Source organism: Gadus macrocephalus, chromosome 7, assembly GCF_031168955.1.
Source record: "Gadus macrocephalus chromosome 7, ASM3116895v1".
NCBI lineage: Eukaryota > Metazoa > Chordata > Actinopteri > Gadiformes > Gadidae > Gadus > Gadus macrocephalus.
The window spans coordinates 6714607-6727763 of record NC_082388.1 but is presented as its reverse complement, the minus strand read 5'-3'; the positions used below and the strand labels follow the sequence as shown (position 1 = coordinate 6727763).

General features: G+C 43.3%; 2 protein-coding genes across 7 annotated transcripts in view; both read left to right on the top strand.

The window, feature by feature from the left end:
- Positions 1 to 13157, top strand: part of LOC132460732 (transcription factor 15-like) — a 271512-nt gene that overhangs the window by 89862 nt on the left and 168493 nt on the right. The gene's annotated exons all lie outside the window — the stretch shown is intronic.
- Positions 2332 to 13157, top strand: part of LOC132460638 (NLR family CARD domain-containing protein 3-like) — a 31890-nt gene continuing 21064 nt past the window's right edge. For 3 of the 6 annotated variants that reach the window (XM_060055432.1, XM_060055427.1, XM_060055425.1), the window contains exon 1: positions 2333 to 2526. The gene's annotated coding sequence lies outside the window, so the exon portion shown is untranslated. Of the gene's footprint in view, positions 2527 to 13157 lie in introns of all 6 variants that reach the window. The other 3 variants (XM_060055430.1, XM_060055428.1, XM_060055429.1) reach the window with 2 other exon arrangements.

The window sequence follows — 13157 nt, the reverse complement described above, 5'->3', positions numbered from 1 at the left end:
CGAGTCGAGTCGAGTCGTGTCAAGCTGGTACCATGCAGTGGAAAAGCGGCAAAAGTAAGAAGCCAAATAAAAGGTCCACATGACGCCCCATTCGCCCAAAGCTGGACGTTGGATGCGTCGTCGGCGGCGACGTGTGCTTCGGGGGAGCGCACAAGCCACCCCACGTCGGAACATTCCAAACCTCCATTCTGGAAAATGGACGGCCTAGTTTCCTCAGCCCATGCAGCAGCACAACATGGCTCTCCGGACCAGCCTTTCTTCGGAATCCATCTCCCCACCCTCTCAAAGTCCAAGGGACATTCAACCTTGTTAACCCCGCTTCCGACTCCGACTTACACCCCGAGATATCAACCTTACCGTAGTCTCTCGTCACCTTACAGACCCCACACGCTTTGGGCGTTGCTAAAAATGGACCGTCACCACCACAGTTGCACCTTTGATCCATGCTGCCCGTTCTTTTGCACTGCCGGCACAAAAGGGCAGCTGCAGAGGATGGCACATCTGTCCAAGGGGCCCCTCAGGGGAGGAGATGGATAGAGCCAGGATCTTCGTGATGAGACCGTCCAGCATGAGCTTTATGCAGAAGAGCTGAAGAGCATAGCCTCCGAACAAAAATCTCCCCCCTCGTAGCAGTCTATTGAAGCTACACCCTTTCATCGACAGCAATGGGCTTTTCAGAGTCAGAGGCCGCATAGCTCAGTCTAAGCTAGCAACAGAAGAAACAAACCCCAGCATTCTCTTAAAGTGTGTCACCTGCAAGAAGCTTCGGCAGAACACCAGCAAATGGCAGATCTGCCGGCCAAGCGTCTACAAGTAGAACCTCCATTCACCTATGTCGGTGTGGATGTCTTCGAACCATGGGAGGTCACTTCACGTCGTACCAGAGGAGGACACGCCAACATCAAAAGATGGGCTGTCATGTTCTCATGTATGTGCACAAGAGCCGTGCACATCGAAGTAATAGAAGCCATGAGCTCCAGCAGTTGCATTAATGCCCTGAGAAGGTTCTTCGCCATCAGAGGCCCAGCAAAGCAAATACGCTCGGACCAAGGCACCAATTTCATTGGTGCCTGCCGAGAACTCAAGATGGATAAACCAAGCTCCAGCTCAGAGACCATGGAGAAATATCTCCAGGAGCACAACTGCACCTGGGTATTCAACCCACCCCACTCATCTCACACATGGGGGCGCATGGGAGCGCATGATTGCCATCGCCCGTCGCATCCTCGACTGCTTGCTCCTTCAATGTGGATTGTCGCGTCTCACACACAAAGACTTGACTACCCTTAGGCTGAGATTACTGCGGTGATGAATGCAAGACCCCTTGTCCCAGTGTCTTCAGACCCGGAGTCTCCTCTCGTCCTTACTCCAGCTATGCTCTTGACCCAGAAGCCCTGCACAGCCCCTCCTCCCCCAGGTGACTTTGGGGAAGGAGGTTAGCGCGATGCTAAAGAGCAGCTCTACCGGAGCATGCTGCCTTAACAGGTACAAGTTAGCCTCCGGTTTGATATTCGCCGGATATTCAGTTTTGGTTTACCATGCAATCGGATTCATCTACGCAAGTGCACTACATTACGGGCTAAGTATGTTGAGGACAGTTTAGGACACCGTATCGCGAAAAATCACAAAGACATGTTGTTGCTATCATGTCTGTGCAACAACGTCATCAACGTTCTGGCTGCTACCTGTTTTAGGGACAGTCTACAAATTACACTCGCAGACTGGTGGCAGAGACGTTACAATGGAATTGTTTCAGGAAAAAATTATATAAAATAAAATAAAAATCAATAGAAAATACATTTTGTCATTCTTATTGATGTAGTAGTTGCCAATGGTGGGCTGCTACTTACTACAGGTAACACTTTGCTTAAATATTGCATTATTGTTAAACGGAGGCAATTAATAGTTTGCTTAAATATTGCATTATTGTTAAACTGAGGCAATTAATAGTTTCCAATATAGTTTAGTCGATTTTTGTCAAATAATAAACTATTAACTGCATTCTGATGAACTATAATGCAATATATTTGTGTGATTTATTTCCTGAAACAATTCCATGGTAACGTCGCACGGTCGTAGCTCATTGGCGGGCCAAATTCTCTGGGCGGGCAAGGCAGAGAAAGGGGAGGTAACTTGGCCCCTTATGACGACATATGGGGCCACATTCCAAATCAGCTCGCCTGAGCTTTTATTTCTTCAATGCTTGTTAGGAGCAGGATACCTTGTGCTCGTTTTACACCGAACGCAAGTTTTAGCTTCTTGGGGACGATAGGCAGACTAGGGGAACTCATATTAATGTTAGAAAACCTCATAAAGTGAGATTTTCATCCCATGGGACCCTTAATAAAGTTATTATTCTTCATCACCGAGTGAAGTCATGGAACAGCAGCCAATAGGAGGCTAGTCTGAGAGGAGTGTGAACTGGGAGGAGAACTGGTCCAACTGGTTGGTTCACAGCAACATTTCCTTATAATGAGTCGGACTGTTTGTTGTGGCTCACTCCATTACAGAAGGAAGAAGACGAAGGTACTGTACTCAACTCTGATCCATTATTTATCGGTAAACACATGTGGTTAAAAGCGTTACTAATGTTTACATGGTGCATGTTTGAACTGTAGCATACTTAAAATCTCTCACTGTGTCTCCGTCTTTCTATCTGAGCTTGCAGACATCATAGCTCTCTTTATATTTTAAGTCTTAATCACTGGCTAGATCCCAACAAACCTCATGTGTGACAAAGAGTGTGTTAGTGTGGGACAATGAGGGACACGTTACCAATGCAGAGAGGTAGTCTACAAACGTATCTTTCTACCTTGAGAAATAGACATTCTCTCATGTTGCTTAACATCGTGACCAGCGATGGACGTTGAAATCAAGTAACTCTGAGAACAACCTTGCTTTTTCCCAGTTTTAAGGTGTTTTACTGTCTTTTTTGTGAGTGCATTTCATTTTTCTTTGAGGTGGTTTCCAACATATTCCTCCTGAAACGGCGTAGCGTGAGACTTTGTGGTGACTGGATGTTCTGTGTTGGGCTGAGCACAGCAGGCAGCATAGACGGTGACAGGGACACCTGCACTCAACCCTCCCCCAGTGCGCAGTTTGATTGACGTCAAACAGACCCCTCTGATGACAGCCTTGCCTGCCTTCTTCACAGCCTTTGGCTTCAATCCAGATTTTAGAAATGCTGTGTAGTCCCACATAGAGCAGGACATCTTACATTTGTAGCCTACAGTAAGGTCATTGAACAGCAGCCAATAGGAACTTAGTCTGAGAGGAGGGTAAACTGGAAGGGAAACTGGTCCAACTGGTTAATTCACAACATAATTTCCTTGTTACCGAGTTGGACGGTTTGGTGTGGCTCACTTCATTACAGCAGGGAGAAGACTCAGATACTGTACTTCACTCATAAATATGTATAACTTATTTATGATATTAATAGGTTGATGGTTTGTTTTCTGGAAAAACAAATTTTTAAAACGTTAATAAACATACGGTTGCATTACTATTTGTCAAAATTAATATTGGTCCAAAGTGACTGACAGTGAATTCAGATACAGGTCTTTAAGGAACAGGTAGGTGTTGGACAGTACAGTGGCAGGTAATTAAGGAGCAGGTAGGGGTTAGACAGTACAGAGACAGGCCATTAAGGAGCAGGTAGGGGGTAGACAGTACAGAGTCTGGTCATTAAGGAGCAGGTAGGGATTAGACAGTACAGATACAGGTCTTTAAGGAGCTAGTAGAGGTGAGACCGTATAGAGACAGGTCATTAAGGAGCAGGTAAGGGTTAGACAGTACAGAAACGGGCCATTAATGAGCAGGCAGGGGTTGGACAGTACAGACACAGATGATTAAGGAGCAGATAGGAGTTAGACAGTACAGAGACCAGCCATTATGGAGCAGGTAAGGGTTAGGCAGTGAAGAGACGGGTCAATAAGGAGCAGGTAGGGGTTAGATAGTACAGAGCAGGGGCATTGCTAGACCTAGAGCTTTACTGGGGCACGGGCAACCAACTGCCAATACTCTTTTTCTTATTTTATGTTTGCACAATATGAAATAGATGGATACAGAAGGGTATATACGAGCTTCAAAATCATTATTGTCACTGTCATACTGTAGGCTATATTAAAGCACTGGTCAAGGTAAAGATTCAAAGATAGATTCATGAGTAAGTACAATGTACAATGTACATTGTACGTACAATGATATTTATTTAAACACATACACACGTCTGAGATTTACAAACAATAAGATCCTCTTACTGCAACCATTTAAGATAGGACAGATGAGATTATTAGCTACCTAAACCTCAATCCACAGTAGAAATAAGTATTTCAGGAAAATAAAGTAACTAACAAACAAATAGCAAAAAGTATTTTTATGACCTTCACCCCTTTATGAGGTGAAGTCTAAAATGTACATCTATACTTATTTACAAGCTGTGTGGAAACAGCATAAGTTTGCCAGAACGACATGGACTAAAAAGGCAAGAAACAAGGTTTAAAACTAATAGAATTTCTGACTTAAGGTGAGGTGGCTCGTTGCCACCAATCAACCTGGAAAATGTTATAGAACCATCAAAGCTGTTACATTTAACTAAATAATTCCATGCACTACTGCATAGAGCCTTTATAAATGATTATTTTTTTCTATTAAGCTGTATCGCCTCGCCTTCATGGTGGCAAAGTGGTCAATAACTTGGCTTTGACTCACTTTGCATAGTTGCTCCCTTTCAATGGACAAAAGAGGAAGTTAGTGAAGCCTTCCTTGCCCCATTGTTGACCTAAGTCAGCTGTGGAGCCTTCTCAACACTAGGAAAGATCGCTCACAACTACAACTGTTAAGAGGAATTGTGAGTGCAATCTGAATTATCTGTGTCAGTGTTGGGAACATTGTTTGATCCAGTATGTTAAAAACGCCCTGTATATCCATCATTTCCTTTTTTTATGTTAAGGAAGTTTTTGGCCACTAATTTATCAGAGTTAAAAATATCATACTAACAAATGCTAACATTTGACCAAAGTGTTGTAGCAGTAGTAGTGGCATTTGAAAGGTAAACCCACTACTTCTGAATCTAAATTTAGAGCCTAGCATGTAGGATCCCTTCCCAGCAGATGTAGCTCTAATCCACCTGTTGTCCTTAACCAAAGAGATGTAAAAAGAAAAATCACAATATTAAAATTAGAATATTCAATATCGCTTCTGTGTTAACCGTTTTTCATAATAACAATTCCCTTCATTATTCTACCCGATTGTCCTACACTAACTATTTAAATTGGATGACCTAATCTTCTTTTATTCTACCTATTGCCCGCATTTGATATTGTCCACACTTTGATTCACTCCTATGTACTCAACACGTCTCTCCGTGTTCTCCTTATCTAGTTTTTCTTTGATCAACATCAAGTCGATACATTATTTCCATTTTCTGATCATGAATTCTCACCGTATGAACCCGTGATCGCCCACTCTCCCGGAGTCCCCCACGAGCCCCACCGTCACCTCTCCGGAACCCGCAGGAACGATCAGTCAGTTGACGAGTGGCTCGGGGGATCCCAAGGAGAGTCGCGATCCTACTTCTGACACCAAGTTTGTGGGGGGAATTCTGAGCCACGTCAATCAGAACTGTCTAAACTGGGTAGAATAAAGAGTCATCCGAACTTATAACAATTATGCTTATACATTTGGATAATAAAGGTACGGTGACATACAATAAACAAAACAAAAACTGAACATAAAGAAAAAACAATTCACAAGTTAGTTATTGGTTGACACAAATGTTATCGTAATAAATTATAATAAAGACCATTTCCTAATTAACCTTATTGTTTTTTCTGAAGTATTCTTTCAGTTCCTCCACGTGTATTTCACCAGGGGAGTATAACCTCCCTTATCTCGGTGGCCCTGACGCACACGAGAAGACACACACATGGTTCTTTCCTCTTCCTCTTTTTTTTTCAACCCTTATTTTTCACTGTGGATAACATGAATTAGAATTATGGATAATATCTCATCATACTTATTTAGTCTAATTTTAAGTATCTCTAGATTATTCAATCACTTTTAATAAAATGTCTGTTATTACGGTTATCCCTCAGGAAATATCTAATTTGCGTTGTCATTTTGGTACTTAAACCTTGTCAGGTCTGTTGAAATGTGCATTTCTACCGTGCTCCCTCAAGGCTCGATTCCACCGGACGCGTTACGGCAACGTTACGGCAGCGGCACGTCTTGGCCGCGGTCACCGCAGCAGATAGGTTCCACTCTAATCAATGAGACCATTTCCACCGGGCGCGGCTGCGGAACGTCTCAGCAACGTCCCAGGAGCGGCTCGCCGTGCCGCAGCGCTATCATTCCGTAGCATTTCTATTTTTGCCGCAAGCCGTTGCTGAACCGCGTCAATTGCAACAGAGCAGATCGATCAGGGCATGAAGTGAAAAAGTAAAAGCCATAGAGCATTCCGGGCAATTTTCAAAATAAAACACAATAAATATAACACCGACATTATTACGTCATGAGCGGTGGCACCAGGTCAGCAGTCAATCAATCAAAGGGTCTCAAATCATCCTTTTTATAAGAACAATGTCAGAAAGGACAAAGCCTGGCATTTAATTGCAGTAGTTTTGGGAGTGGAAGATGAGTACATTAGGTTTAGGATTATCGCAGGATCTCGTGATCCCGCGGAAATACGGCTGGCTCGCAAGGCAGCGTTGCGCTGCCGTAACGCGCCCGGTGGAAATGCAAGCAGGGCAAAGTCGCGGCCAAGACGTGCCGCAGCCGTAACGTTGCCGTAACGCGTCCGGTGGAATCCCCGGGTCAGAGTCCCCTAAAGGGGGGGGGTTCCCCGGTCCCGCTTGGTGAGGCGGGATTTCCCCAGAATTCTTTAACAAGCAGCCCCAGCGCTGGTTGCCCCTTGACTTCTGTGCATAGGCGTCGATTACGCCGGGGACGCGTCCCCACCAGTTTTCGTAAAGACTCATTTTGTCCCCACCAGAAAAAAAAATAAAAAAAATAAATGTAATGCCGTTTTTTAAAAATGAATGTTAATAGCGCGAGACAGATGCGAACCAATCCATCTGGATACGGCACACAGCCGTCAACAATTTGCAACAATTATAACATTTGGATGAGTAGTTCTAGAATGGGGGAGGGGTGGGTGGTAGGCTACGGTGGGCGGCTCCTTCTCTGTGTAATCTGAACCTCACAGCTTCCTGCGCACTTCCATGGACAATCTGCTGCGGTTGCAGCCTCATGCATTTGAGGAGAGGAGGTCCGGAGGAGGTAACGTAACGTATCTATATTTATTCATGATGATGACAATCTGTACAAACTCCTTTGTCGTAGTTTGACCGAGGGCAGCGAACGATTCATCTTGATAGATTCTAAGTTCTATCATTGACGTTGAAGCTACAGCCAACATTAGCTTCACTAAGTTCTGATTGACTTAGTTCCTCTCCCTGATCAAATGTAAACAAAGACAGAAGATTGATAACTTAATTGATTTATCTCTGTCTTATTTATTTATTTTAAAATGCAGTGTTTTCTCCCTTTAGGAACTTGTTTCTGCCAACTCACCTCTTCATTGCCATCTACCAGTTCCTGCCTTTCATTAAGCTCTGATGCACTTGGTTCCTGTTCCTTATAAATAAATAAAAATGTGTTAACTCAATTGATTATGCCCTCTATTTTATGAGATTTATGTGGTGTGCAAACAAAAGTCTTGTAACCTTTATTGTAATGATATGACCACTATGACGGTATGTTGGTTGTGGTATATGTTATCAATATTGTAATTGGTTTTTGACAAAATATAGGTTTGGAGTGTGTGTAATTTAAATAGGAAAGCTAAACGTTAAAGCACATAGGGCAAAACACTACGTAGCACCAGGCATGCTAGCCAACAATTTGTCGCGCTGGTAGAGGCTAGCTAGCTAAAAAAACCTCAATAATTACAATATATTTCTAGAATAAATATTAATTTAGCTGAGCTCATAAGACACTAGCACATTTACTGTGCATGTCAGCTTCAATTGCTTGGCTTTAAAAAAAGCTCTGATGTCCTGTCCACTCCTTTTTGACATTTTGCTGTATAATTAACTGGTAGGATCAGAGAATGTCGGGCTCTGGTTGTATCGCTATCTCGCCTTTTTTCAGTCGTGACTAGATGTTCCCTCTGCGGCACCGTAGTGGATTATTTTTGTATGAGGTGCCAGCCTGACTTGGACAATGAATGAGATATTAATGCTAATACTCTATGGCTGGTATGCGTTGAGCAGCTTTTGTGCAGTGGTTGAGATGATACCACGTGGCACTTCCTTCCACTTGGATGGCTGTTGGTGTTGCGTTGGTGACTTTGTATGGTCCTTCTCTCCTAGGTTCGTTTGTTCCACTTTCTCCTGAAGACTCTGAGATACACGTGGTCACCTGGCTCCACCCCCCTTGGTGGCTCCTCCTCCAACTCTGGAACTCTGTCTTTCTCCTGTTGGTAAATAAGCCTGTGTATGCCAGTTAGTTGTCCCATATAGCGTCTTAATTCAGTTTCCAATTGTTCCAATGGAGGTCCTTTGTGAGGCCCTCGAATGACAGGCGAAGGCATGGGTCGACCCGTAAGCATTTCATGCGGGGTTAGATGCATCGTTCTGTTAGTTTTCATGCGATAACTCATTAGTGTCAGTCGTAGTGCATTAGTCCTTTAAGTTAGTACTCTAATTTAATTTTGTTAATCTTTGTCTTAAGCGTCCGATTCCTCTCTCCACCATACCTTGTGGTTTGAGAAATGTAGACACAGCCTAATCTTTGTTTGACATGCAGATGTTAAATCACTTGTTTGAGTGTTTTCTGAATAAACGCTGCCCTATTGCCTGAGCTAATTTGTGACGGAATTCCAAACCTTGGCATGACTTCTCTAGTCAGAACCTTAATTACCGTAACCGCACTTTGGTCTTCTGATGGGACTGCTTCTACCCATCTGTTGAACACTGTTTTTTCAAATATTTCACACTCATTTAGCTGGATGTTAATTATTGTTTGCAAGTATGGTGAAGAAAAACCTTGTTTTCAAAAAATTTCCTAATTCTCCTCAATACCTCCCCCCTTGCGCAATGGTCAAAGCCATGCGCAGTAAATGATAAACAAATCTAATAACGCCGTTGGTGCAACCAACGTCGAAAGTCTAACCGTAAGCATCAGCAAACTGAAACCAATCTTTTGGGAAGGGAAATCGAAACCAGTATGTCCAAATCCTAAACCCCATATGGGTGGGTTTACCATCAGCCGCCTGAAACCACGCTGTTCCAAAGTCATGCACTAAACCGAAAAAACGTACATGCATTAGTGGCCTTCTATACCACAAAGGAAAAATAAAATAAAATAAAAACGCGACATGCCCCGTTCCAAGACCACTTCTGCTGCCATAGCTGACATATCTGACTCCTGTTCCCCCTCCACCTTTCATCAGCCGGCTTTTCCTATGATGGTTGCAGTCCGTCACTCCATGATCAAGTGAGCCAGTGCTCACAGTGACTCTGCCAAGTAATCGTGACTGTGCCTGATTTAGGTTGTCCCGGGCTTCAAGGTGGGATCTTACCCGTTGTTGGCTAACCAGCCTTCCATACTGGCTTATTGCAGGATGCCGTACCTGGGATACGATCAATCCCCACCTATATGGTGGTATAGATCGCAAAGTGGAGGGATGGAGACAGAGTCATCAGCCGCATCTGCCTTACGCAGCCATATGTGTGCGTAATGAATACACATCAGGGCGACTATAAAACAAAAGATAATTTATCAGAGTTAAAATTATTAAAGTGTTGCAGCAGTATTAGTGGCATTTGAAGGTAAACCCACTACTTCCGAATCCAATTTGACAACATAGCACGTATGACTCCTTCCCAGCAGATGTGGCGTCAACCCACCTACTGTCCTTTACTAGGGAGATGTGAAAGAAGACAAAAATCACAATATTAAAACTTGCATTTTCAATATTGGGCGACTCACTTTTGTCTTAACCGTTACTCAAAATCACAATTCTCTTCATAATCCTACCCGATTGCCCTTCACTATCTATTTAAATTGGACGACCTAATTAAACCTTTTATTCTACCTATTGCTTGCATTTAATGTTCCCCATATTTTGATTCACTACTATACCAAACCCAAATCCTCTATGTTGATCTTAACTAGTTTATTCAACACTGAATTGATACATTGTTTCTATTTAGTAATTAACCATATTGTTTTATCTGAAGTGTGCTTGTGTATCCCCTTATGTACTCCATCACTCGGAGTAGGAGAGGATTCTCCCCTACCTCGGCAGCCCTGACACACACACGAGAACAGACTCACATACGCATCCTTTCTTATTTTATTTTACTTATTTATTTTGAATGACATGTCATTGTGGATAACCTAAATTAGAAATTTGGATAACGTTTTATCATACTTATTTGGTCTAATTTTTAAGTATTGCAGATTGTTTTTTCTAAATTATAAGATCACTTTTAATAAATTGTCTATTACTTATCATAATCTCGAGGGAAATATTTTATTTGTGTTGTTATCTTGGCACCTAGACCTCGTCAGGTCCAAGCACCAAAATAACATCCACCTATCCACGCAGAGTCCATGGGTTGGGTCTGCTCCTCTTTTGATGAGTCACTTTACCCTGGCGCCATTGAACCCATTGACTCCTGTGGAGTGTGGTGTGCAGACAATTTTTTAACGCTAATTGCTCATGTTTTGGAGTTTAAATAATTATTCCTAAATCCTTTAATCACCATTTAACTTGCTCAGGGACACATCAACACTCAGATAGGAGAGATGGGGATCGAACCAGCAACCCTTCGGTTACTAGACAACTGCTCTACCTCCTGAGCTAAACGACCCCAGCCACCTCTCCGCTGATTTATTACCTCCGGGTCGGTCCTCATCCGCCCTTTTTGCTTTCTATACATTCCTCTCCCTTCTCCAAACACCTTCTCTCTCTGATCCAACCCGTTGTCTCACCAGTGCTCTGTGTACCAAGATGTAATGATATATACCACATGATATTCCGACGCGATGGAGAGTCTCCAAGAGCCACAGAATCACCAATCCCAGCGGTGGTTCTAGGTTTTTTCTAAAACAGTGGACATGGGTTACATACAGGAACCAATTACAGAGTACATCCAAACGCACAAATAATCTATTAGGCACAATGCAAATTCAATCTCTTTCTCTCTGTTGTCTCTCTGTCCAGCCCCCACCTGCGGGTTTTTTTCATTACTTACGTTCCTTCTCTCTAACTCTCTTTACCTCTCTTTATCTACTTCCTTTGCTTTCACAAATCTCCATAACCATTTTCACTTTCAGTAATCCTTTCCTTTCCTTTCTGGTTTATTCGTTTTTTGGACACTCTCCAAAACTAGATTTATTAATCTTAAAAAGGCCATCGAAAGATATGAATCTCCCCAAAGAAAATTCTAACCGGAAAGCCTTCTCCAATCTCATCGTCACTTCTCGTTGCCAAATCCACACACTCTTCCTCTTCTCTGTCTCACTCTTCACAAATCACTTCATCTGTCCCCTCTAACTTAACTCAATGCTAACTCTTTCTCACTCACTCACTCACTCACTCACTCACTCACTCACTCACTCACTCACTCACTCACTCACTCACTCACTCACTCACTCACTCACTCACTCACTCACTCACATATACAACTTAAAATAGGAATTCACCGATTCTCATCCTTGGAGCTGTCATAGGCATTAACTGCGTGTGTTCCGAGAATCCTAAAGTTTTGGTGAATTTTCCTGCCATGGGGAGGTGAGAGGCATAGTGTGTAAGTGGCTCCAGTGTGGGCCATCATTGGCGTGCCTCTATATTTTATCAGAACCTGCAGTATCGGTTCCTCATCAGCTTGTTTTGTGATTGCTACAAGCTGACCCTCCCCCTGTGGATTCTCTGGGCACCCCTAGTATCCCTGTCCCATAAAGGGACCTGCCTGGTAGCTACCTCCTTGTTCCTGTCTTCCCTGATAGCTGTTACCCTGCCCTTGCTGTGGTGGATAGGGGTTAGCCAAACAATTCCTCCTAATATGTCCTTCCATGTTGCACCCATAACATATTAAAGGACCTCTGCGTTGTCCTTGGGATCCTTGTTGTTGATTGTTTCTAAACTGTCCTTGGTGTCCTTGTTGTAAATTGTTTATATACTGACCTTTGGGCCCCTTATTCTGATTCTGCCTATTCCCATTTGTTGGGTTCCCAGTATTATGTAGGTGTATCTGAATGGTGTATATGAATGGTGGAGTGGGTGACCATTGGCTCTGAAGCTGTTGTACTGGGGGGGGGAATGCCTGTTGAGGAGGTTGGGTTTGTGGTGCGCCCTGCTGGACGGCTTGCAATATTGTATCAACAGACTGAAACAACAGCCTGCTTTTTCTTCTCCTTTTCTCTTTTTGTGAGTTCTTCCAACTGAAGCTGAGATAGCTTCCTCTGCACCTCTTTGCTTTGTTCCTGTATTTTGTGTTTATTTTGCCGATATTTCTCCACTGCATGAACCACATGATCGCAGAAGTCTCTATGAGTTTTATTTGTAACCAGTCCAACCACATCCTCTAGCTTAACTTTGATTGGGCTAGGTAGAATCTCTATCACAGAGTTTCTGAACATGACCGAAAACACAGGATGGATCTCAGGATCCTCATTCATCTCCAAGCGCCATCTGTCCACTTGGGCCTGGAGGTAGGATGCAGGATTCTCTGTGTCATTGATGGGGAGGCCTCTCATGTTTTTATAATCGATATGGGTAGGGAACTCCGTTCTTAGTGCGTTCCACATCGCCACTCTGTAGTAATCAAGTGTAGTCCCATCATGCATTCCGTCCATTATGTCCAACCCTCCATTCCTCAGTACAGACTCCATTTTAGATAACCCCAATACTCTTGCCAACAGAGCTTTCAGGTCCCCCACTGCCATTAGCTTTCCCACTGTGAGTTCCTCAAATGTTCGAATCCATTTAGACGCCCCGTTATGAATGTTAGGGAGTTTAGAAATAACTCCCTCCAAGTCCTGTGAACCCCACGGTTGATAGTGGACATGTTGTCCTTTGACTAGAATAGGATAATTACCTGGGAGGGTGTCGGGTGCCTTTCTTCCCCTTCGTGCTCTCCTTAGTT